Raw genomic sequence first — 10,464 nt, forward strand, 5'->3', positions numbered from 1 at the left:
ATGATGGGGTATTTACATGGCAATTACCAAGCCATTATATCGTCCTTTCTTTAATTTACTCAATTCCATCTCCTAAATCTTGTTCAGGCAAATAACTTTTAACTACCAATGTGTATATTTCCTAAAGCAATTGTCATTGACGTTTTTGTAATTATTCTGATATTTGTTTCTCTTAATAATTTGGGAAAAGAACATTTTAGACATCCACTAAACATTTATGCAAATCTATCAAACCGATTAATTTAAAAAATATTGATCATAGTAAGCATTCACATTTACTATGAAAAAGTAAATATTAAATACATTTAAAAAGTGTAAGAGAAAATTCCAAAATACAAACTTGTATAAAAGTAAATATTAAATTGGGTTTCCCAGTAGGCTTAATGGTAAAGAATCCACCTGCCAATGCAGGAAATGCAAGGGACACAAATTCCATCCTTGGATTGGGAAGATCCCTTGGAGTAGGAAAATGGCAACCGACTAGGACTCTTGCCTGGAAAATTCCATGGACAGAGGAGCCTGGCGGGCTACAGTCCCTGGGGTTGCAAAGAGCATTATCTCCAGTCAGATGTTACCAATATATTTAGAGTATTTTTACACTGTATTTTATTATCTTGAAGGTTAGTGAATAAATCACCTTATGTTAAAATTGAGTTGTTTATGAAAAATAGCTTATTTTTATTACCATTTAGTAAAATATTTTGCAAGTAGAATCTTCTCCTATCTAAAATTGAAATATATTTCATATTTATAACTCTTAACAGATTCCATTTTCTACATATAGAATCATATCACCTCTTTTTTTTAATTTAATTCATGTAGAATTTTTTTGTGTGCTCCTTTAGAGAATGTTTGATTGTGTTAAATAGAATCAATTATAACTTACAGCAGAAAATCAAATGTTTATTGTGATATTTTTTATTCTGACAATCAGTATATATTGTATATACTCAATACACAGCACCTCACAAAATAGCACCAGTGCTTGGGATATAGGTACGTTTTGTGAGCTTTATGGGTCTTCTGAGATAAAACATGCCTGAAACCATCATATATGTTTTAGACGTCACAACTTTTTTTCTCAAGATACATCAATATATTTATTATGTTAAGGTCTTAAATATATATGATTTTTAAATTGACAAATTTATAGCAAATATATGTTAAAGATTAGAAAAACTGTAAGAACAGCACATGAGATTCTAAGGACTTGACATAAAGTTTTTTTTTTTAGTTTCAATTATTTTTATTTATTTAATTCTCATTTTATTTTCACTATTGGAAAAGAGGCACAGGTGTTTTGTTCCTGTTGTTACATCTAGAAAATTAAGCTTTGCTTTTAGGCCTTGAAAATAAAGTGGGAACAAAGTAAATTTAAAAGCTGCAGGGTACCATTAGAAATAAACAGACGAATGTGAAATGTTGATTAAAGATCAAAGAATAGTAGCAGAATTAATTATGTGGAAGCTGTGAAATCACTTCTAAATTATATAAAGCCAAGACAAGGGAATCGAAAACTTATTACTAATTAATTCTTATAATACATTAATAAAACAGACAAGGCACATCTTAATATTTTGGTAGAAATTTGGCTGTAGTATCCAGATTCATTTCTGAAAGGTATATGATTCAACTGATTAAGCCCTAAAAAATGACTTTGGAACATACACATCCAAATGGAATTCATGTTGCGATACAAGTATAAGTGCTACCGAATTACTAGTTCTGGCATTGTGAGTGGGCTTAAATAATATGAATGTTAATAATATAGTTATTATAAAGGGTGCCAGTAACTCTATGGAGAAAGCAGAGTAATTGAAACCTAAACACTGATTAAAGAGTGAATGATATAGAACAAAAGGAGAAGGCACTTAAAAAGAATTTGGAGACAGTGTGATACTGTACATTTAGAAGCTTTAAACAGACCCTTTCATTCTATATTTTCAAAAATCTTAATGAGTATTTGTAAATTATGCTTTCTGTTGTTAATTTAATTTATACAACTATAAAAATTATTTATATAGTTAGTTTCTGATTCCTGGACTTCAATCTGATGAAGAGATTATAAATGATTATACTTCATATTTATTACTTATCTTAGAAATATTAATTATTTATCTTAGAAATATTTATTTCTTATTTATTTAATTTATCTTAATTCTTATTTATCTATTAATTATTTATCTTAGAAATATTCCACACATTTCATAGACTACTTGAGCTTGTCTCTTCTGGAATGGTTTTTACCTTGTGGTTCAGTGGCAGCATTTTTGTTATATAGCTGGACCTCAGCAAATTTTGTAGAAGCAGATGTTGAAGACTTGCTTTTACTTAGTAAATATATTTGAATGCATATGTAAAAGTTTCTTCTGAAATTCTAAGAGCCCCAAAGCAATAATGGTAAAAATTTTATTTAAAAGTGTAAGTATGCAATTAATATTTTGAAAAATACTCAAGCATAATAATAATGAACATAATTTAACAATAATTTAAACGGTTCAACAAATTATAATGTGTATTAGTAGTTTCAAATTTTGTTGACTGCTAAAAGCTTCAATAGATCAGAAGTTTTCACTTGTGGAACACTTTATGGATTGAATCTACTGGAAGACTCATAGAATCAAGCCATATCTAGACATCAAGCATTAAAACTGACTTGGGGGAGATATTGAGGTGGAGGCATGGAAAGCAGTTTCCTCTTCTTTCAGCTTGTGAGATCTAGAAAGTGAATACTGTGCAGTTACCTGCCAGCACATGTATTAGAGCAAAACGGAGGTGGTTATTTGGGAGCTAGGTGTGGAGAAGGGAGACAATTCAAGAGAAGACGGAGATAAAACATTTAGGTATGTATGGAAAGATGGGTACGACTGCCTGTGTGAACGCAGGGATAACAGACACAGACTAAGATGTTTCAGTATTGAAAAAGAGATTTATGCAAGAATTTATATAAAATGATTTTCAAGTGAAGGAAGAACTCTCCGAGTCAAAGCCTTCTAAACCTGGGTTCCAGACTTAATAGCAACAATACCACTTCTCCCCCAGGACTACCAGCAGTCTCAACTTCACGTTTATCCTAAAACTCTGACTAGTCCAAGCATGGACTAAAACAAGTCATCTGTTTTCACCTTTAGTATTTTAATGTTGTTGACATTGCTAGCAAAAAGTGCACAACCTTGAGATGAAGTTGTAAATCTGTACTTACCAGGCACACCTGGGATCTAAGCCCAGTCGTGAAGGTCTTTGTAGTGCTGCGCATGTGTGCTAAGTTGCTTCAGTTGTGTCTTTGTAAAATCTGTTGACACCATTTTTAAGTCTCTAGAAACTCTGCTTGCCTTCTATAAAGGCAATATTCATACTTCATATTTTATTTTATTTTATTTTTTATAGTTCTATCTGCTATACATAAAGATATTTATTTCTTTTTTTTTATCATGGTTTTTCTTTTTTTTTTAATTTTATTTAATTTTTAAACTGTACATAATTGTATTAGTTTTGCCAAATATCAAAATGAATCCACCACAGGTATACATGTGTTCCCCATCCTGAACCCTCCTCCCTCCTCCCTCCCCATACCATCCCTCTGGGTCGTCCCAGTGCACTAGCCCCAAGCGTCCAGTATCGTGCATCGAACCTGGACTGGCATCTCGTTTCATACATGATATTTTACGTGTTTCAATGCCATTCTCCCAAATCTTCCCACCCTCTCCCTCTCCCACAGAGTCCATAAGACTGTTCTATACATCAGTGTCTCTTTTGCTGTCTCGTTCACAGGGTTATTGTTACCATCTTTCTAAATTCCATATATATGCGTTAGTATACTGTATTGGTGTTTTTCCTTCTGGCTTGCTTCACTCTGTATAATAGGCTCCAGTTTCATCCACCTCATTAGAACTGATTCAAATGTATTCTTTTTAATTGCTGAGTAATACTCCATTGTGTATATGTACCACAGCTTTCTTATCCATTCATCTGCTGATGGGCATCTAGGTTGCTTCCATGTCCTGGCTATTATAAACAGTGCTGCGATGAACATTGGGGTACATGTGTCTCTTTCCCTTCTGGTTTCCTCAGTGTGTATGCCTAGCAGTGGGATTGCTGGATCATAAGGCAGTTCTATTTCCAGTTTTTAAAGGAATCTCCACACTGTTCTCCATAGTGGCTGTACTAGTTTGCATTCCCACCAACAGTGTAAGAGGGTTCCCTTTTCTCCACACCCTCTCCAGCATTTGTTATTTGTAGATTTTTGGATTGCAGCCATTCTGACTGGCGTGAAATGGTACCTCATAGTGGTTTTGATTTGCATTTCTCTGATAATGAGTGATGTTGAGCATCTTTTCATGTGTGTGTTAGCCATCTGTATGTCTTCTTTGGAGAAATGTCTATTTAGTTCTTTGGCCCATTTTTTGATTGGGTCATTTATTTTTCTGGAGTGAGCTGATTATTTTAGAGATTAAAAAATAATGTCAGGAAAAGAAAAAACAACAACTTCTATCTCCTTTAGTTCCTAATCATACCTATTCTACTTTTCATTGTCATAGACTGTACTATTTCTCATTTTCCAAAACTCACATTTCCTTAATTTCTGTCTCCTACAAATGTTTGTCAGGAAACTTATGCCCCTAATTTGTGTCCAGTATTCCATTATTCATTCATTCTTATTCATTCGTTCTCATCCCATTCTGATACTCCCTCCCTCTCTCTTTCCGTTCCCTCCTTTCCCGTTGCTGCTCTCCTTTCTTTCTCCCTGCACCCTTGTTCTCCGTTTTCTCTTTGTTCCAGTGCTTTGGTATAAGCATGCTTCATAAGGAAAATAACCAAACAAGAAAAAGCCTATAGAAATCCATTTCCTAACAAAATGCATCTTTCCTGTACCACAGCATTATCTTGAAGTAATTTTTGTGCTTATTTTCTCAGCTTTCTCAAACTACTCAGTGGTATACACTTCTTAAGACATTAGTGTCTGGCCATTGCACAAACTGTTTTACTCAGTATCTTTTAAATTATATTCCGTATCAACTTCTGAGTGTTGGCTTTCATAAATTTACACTTGTTTATAGAAAATGTTCACCATATTTTATCTCTACAGTTTTTGATAGTGTTATCTATACTCTGAATTTTATAATATGTTCTCCCTTGGCTTCTACAATTCATTTCTTCTCATAGTAGCTAATTCTCCTACTACATTTCTCATAGTCCTTGCCTTTGCTTGTCATCCTTCTCTACCTACACATTAAATGACAGGCTTCCTAGTCATTTTCAATTTGATTACTTTTTTATTTTATGTAAACTCTTACTTGAAAAATGATTGATGACATCATTAACTCTAATAAATTTTATTTATCATTTCAAAGTTGGGCACTCTCAAATTAATATCTCTTTTGCTAAAGTATACTGAATTTCAGAATGATTAATAATGAAAGTTTACACAAGTATTTCCATATAGAATTCCTATTTAGAATTGTTTTAACTCAAACTATTTTATTGAATTTATGACTTATCCTCCCGAGATACTATATAAGTGATTTCTCTTGTCAACAAGTTCCATTATCACTTTTTGTCTTCTTTTTCCTTATCATAGTACAACTTTACTGATATTTTTATAGTCATTTCATCAAGTCTATTTTATGAACTTGCTCTTGAATATAGAGAGCCCTGTGTACTATAACTGCCATTGTTTAAATGATCACTAATTAGAATTTACTTGGACTATTCCAAGAGAATTATCAGGTCTCTCTACCAATAATGTCTATTCAAACTGGCTTACCATGTACTGTATTGCAAGATTTCTTCTTAAAAAAAACAAACAACAACAAAAACTTAGAGGTGTGTATACCAACCAGGTTTAACTTATACAATTATCCATGCCATAAAAGATAACATTTAAGTTCTTTTAGCTTAGTCAAGAGGCCCTACATAATTGTTCTCCTAATTTATTCCCATGCATCACATACCCTGCCCACTTTTATGTCTTGTGATGTTCAAAAATGTTTCTGAGCTATTAAAAGCTCTTTAATGACTCAGCATTTATGGTCTCTCTTATTCAATGCTCTTCATGATTTCACTTTCAACTTGGAAAAATTTTGCATGTCCTAAATTCTTGAAATGTTTTTCCCTCTGTTATTTCATAAAACATATTGTTTATCTATGTTCTTTACAACAATTGCATTTTACTCTTCTTGTCTTCTAAGATACCTAATTGAAAAATAAAGATATTCTTCCTGAATGAGTCATATCAGCAGAATTAATGGAATAAATATTGCAGGAATCTTACATGAAGAATGGTATGTGGGCCTTGGATCTTGTGAAATAGAGTACTACACCATATATTTTTCTAATCCCACATTAACTTCAGACCATTACTATGAGTTAGGGATCCATGCTGCAGAAAACAAAGATGATTTGTCTGTTTCGAACATTCTTTAGTTACATCTGTCCTCCAGTTCCATATTTTGGAAGTATGTTCCTTACTTTTTATTGCCTCCAGGTTATTTTCCAGTTTCCTTTATCACATTATCCTTAGACAAATTGTTGCTCTTGGTAAACCTTGCTATCTAAGTATTATTGAAAATAAAGAAAATTAAGATAGCAAAGCATGAAATGTATCCATGGAGGGGTTAATAGATAAGATAAATATAATGAATAAAAGGTAGCAAAATGGTAAAAGTAAGATTCATGAAATTTTTATATAATAGGTAAATATTACTCCCTATTATAAAATAGAGAATATGACTCCTAAGAAAATAAAGGCAATGAAAAATATTTGATAACCAAGAAGAAAGAATATATTCAGTTCAGTTCAGTCGCTCAGTCATGTCCGACTCTTTGCGACCCCATGAATCGCAGCAGATCTCCTTTAGATCAGCCCTGATCTAAAGGACTGGTTGGATCTCCTTGCACTCCAAGCGACTCTCAAGAGTCTTCTCCAACACCACATTTCAAAAGCATCAATTCTTTGGCACTCAGCTTTCTTCACAGTCCAACTCTCACATCCCTACATGACCACTGGAAAAACCATAGCCTTGACTAGACGGACCTTTGTTGGCAAAGAATATATTAGGAAATAATAAATATTTTCACTTTTATGAAAGATTCCTAAAGTTTAAATAAAGACATAAAATAAGTGAAACAAATTAAAAGCAGTAAGGATTATAAAGGATACATCTTAAAACTGAGTTAGGGAAAGGAAAGTCAAGTTTGAAAAATTGTGTAATTTGCAGTAGATAATGAATGAATGAAACCCAAGAAATGATGAGGTATAAAGTTAGGCAAAGATGATACAGCTTCTGATACAATTTAGACACAATTGATGCTTCTTAAAATTATTGACACTATGAAAGAAAAGTATCAGTTCAGTTCAGTTCAGTCGCTCAGTCGTGTCCGACTCTTTGCGACCCCATGAATCACAGCACGCCAGGCCTCCCTGTCCATTACCAACTCCCGGAGTGCACTCAGACTCACGTCCATCGAGTCAGTGATGCCATCCAGCCATCTTATCCTCTGTCGTCCCCTTCTCCTCCTGCCCCCAATCCCTCCCAGCATCAGAGTCTTTTCCAATGAATCAACTCTTCGCATGAGGTGGCCAATGTACTGGAGTTTCGGCTTCTGCATCATTCCCTCCAAAGAAATCCCAGGGCTGATCTCCTTCAGAATGGAGATATTAGATAAAAATTTGAACCTCCAGGTCAAATGGCACATGGATGCAAGAGGAACTAATAGAGTGCTGTAAATATTTACTATATCTGTATTTAGTATTGAAGTAATAGAATAAAATAATGTATGGACATTTTGGTGGAGGGGTCTCTGGTTTCAGTTATCACCAAGATAAAGTTCTTTGGGTATTCAGATGAAGACACATTACAAAAAATATAGGAAAACATTGTATAATTTGTCTAAGTACTCTGCACAAAATATTCAGCGTAAGATGACTCAGTAGCAATGTCTTACAAATCTTGAGAAAATAATCATAATCCCATAAACCAATAATTATTTTTGTTTTGTCCTCACCAAGTTCTCATTCAAATGTAAAGAAGATAGAAGAATCTCAAACACATACAGTGCTTGGAGATGATAACATCCAAGCATTCCTGAAAAAAATGAAATTGCTGATATTCAGCTAACTGATGTAATATATATGAAAATAAATCAGGGATGATAAAACTATTTTATGAAAGAACCTTCAGTAAGCACTGACTACATTTAAATGTATAGCAGAATGAAATATGATACATCCTGTCAATGGGAAACTAGTTAAATAAAATATGGCAAAATGAAATATCATACAACCTTTACAACAATGAAATTACTTTTTTCACACAAGTATTGGAAGATATTTAGGATGAATAGCTAAGCAAAATTTCCTCTATCTGTTACCTGTGAGGATACATGTGTGATACTCCACCATATGTAAGTCATCTTTATAAACATATGTAAAGTGATGTAGGGCTTCCCAGGTGGCTCAGTGGTAAAGAACCCACCTGCCAATGCTGGAGACATGAGAGACGCAGGTTCAATCCCTGGGTGGGGAAGATTTCCTGGAGGAGGGCATGAAAACCCACTTCAGTATTCTTGCCTGGGAAATCCCATGGACAGAGGAGCCTGGTGGGCTACAGTCCATGAGGTCGCAATGAGTTGGCCACGACAGAAGCAATAGCACACACGCACCCAAAGTGACATAATCCACTTACTGCAACATACTAGTGCAGAATGCAGCTCATGAACCAAACCGTACATAACTTTATGGTTTTCTGTAGAACTGTTCAACAGAAAGGGTTCTTTTCTACATGGTCATTAAAGGAAGCAGACTAATAGTGTCTTTACCTTTCTCAGTGTATGTTCTCCATGGTCAACATAAACCTTTCTACCCTAACCTGGCAGAGAAAAAGTAGCACAGAGTATACCAAGTAGCTTTATGGTCTATGGCCTGAAGGTGACACACCACACTTCCATCACCATTTCTCAATAGTAATAAGTCATGTAGCTGCACATACCTTCAGTGGAAACTAGGATGTGCACCTTAGAAGTAGAGAGAATGCAGCAGAGCATGTCAGTTTCTTCCAAAGTGTTCAGTATAAATAAATGAGGAAATACCTTGATGATAAAAATATTGAAATATTGAAATCTGATCAAAATGTTTATAAACTCTTCTTTTAATAAATGGTTCGAGGAGAAGAGAATATTAAGGCCCAAGGATACATGAAGGGTCCTGTTCTGGGAGATGTGATAGAACACATGAAAAGGAAAAAAATGAACAGAGAGTTCAATTAAAATTTACCTGTTCTGGGTTTTGTTGATGCTCTTGCTGCCACTGGGAGACCTACTAGCCTTAGTCATTTTTTGTGTGTGCTCAGTCATGTCCGACTCTTTGTGACCCAATGGTCTGTGGCCTGACAGGCTTCTTTGTCCATGGAATTTTCCAGACAACAATACTGGAAAAATTTACCATTTCCTACTCTAGGGGATCTGCCCAAGGATCAAACTCAGTATCTCTTTTATCTCTTGCATTGGCAGTGAATTTTTTTACCAGTAGCCTTAGTCAGCCTCACCATATTTTTTCCACTCGTCATCAACATTGAGCCCCTGGACAGTGTCTCCTTTGAGCTTTTTGAATACAGAGTTCCAAAGACAGGAGAAATTTTTTGTGCTTTTAGCACTGGGAGTGAAGGTTATAAAGATTCCTGCTTTCACAGAAGTATTCTGGGCTTTATATGCTAGGCTGAATACTTCCTATTCCATAATGACACTGGCTGCAAGTCCATATAGGAGAAACGTTTGATGATCACAGATTCATCTTGAAGCATACTCCTGGTATCTTGTCCATGCCAAATTCTAAGCCCAACACAAACAGTTCCTACTTTTTTATTGACATTGTCAAGACTTAATCGATTGTATAGCAGATGTGATCTTTGAGAAGGTAAAAGAATGTATAAATGATTTAGAAGCCATGGGCACTTTGGGTCCAGGAATGGCAAAACCAGCAGAATGACTATGTCCCACTGTGAACAACTCTAATAAATTTGACTTAGGTTTTAATCTCAATCACCAGACCATTTCTTTCGTAGCTCAGAAGAGCACCCATCTATCTGCTCTCATTATCCTATAAATTTTGTGCTCTCAATGACTTTCCTGGTTGTATATTTTCTTTATCCCCCTCCAAGTCTAGCTAGATGGAAGAGTTTATGATTATAAAATAAAGTCTAAACAACAATTGAAATAATCTCACCCGTTCGTCAGTTTTATCCAGATCTGATCAAAGAATAAAAGTATCTTTCAAATACCTTAGACTATTAAATATACATAACTTTGTGAATGAGCTCCATCATTTGGCTATACGAGGAAGGAGATGCTTGACCCTTTGCATAGCACAAACAAAATTCTGAAATAAAGACATTGAAATTGATCCAAATCTGTATTTATATTCAAACGCTGCTGCTGCTGCTGCTGAGTCGCTTCAGTCGTGTCCAACTC

At 34.5% G+C, this 10,464-nt stretch overlaps 1 pseudogene; it reads left to right on the plus strand.

Moving 5' to 3' along the window:
• The first annotated feature begins 2,857 nt into the window (after nucleotides 1-2,857).
• Nucleotides 2,858-10,209, plus strand: LOC112443189 (peptidyl-prolyl cis-trans isomerase A-like; annotated as a pseudogene).
• The last annotated feature ends 255 nt before the right edge of the window (nucleotides 10,210-10,464 follow it).

This window comes from Bos taurus, chromosome 21 (assembly GCF_002263795.3).
Source record: "Bos taurus isolate L1 Dominette 01449 registration number 42190680 breed Hereford chromosome 21, ARS-UCD2.0, whole genome shotgun sequence".
Classification (NCBI taxonomy): domain Eukaryota; kingdom Metazoa; phylum Chordata; class Mammalia; order Artiodactyla; family Bovidae; genus Bos; species Bos taurus.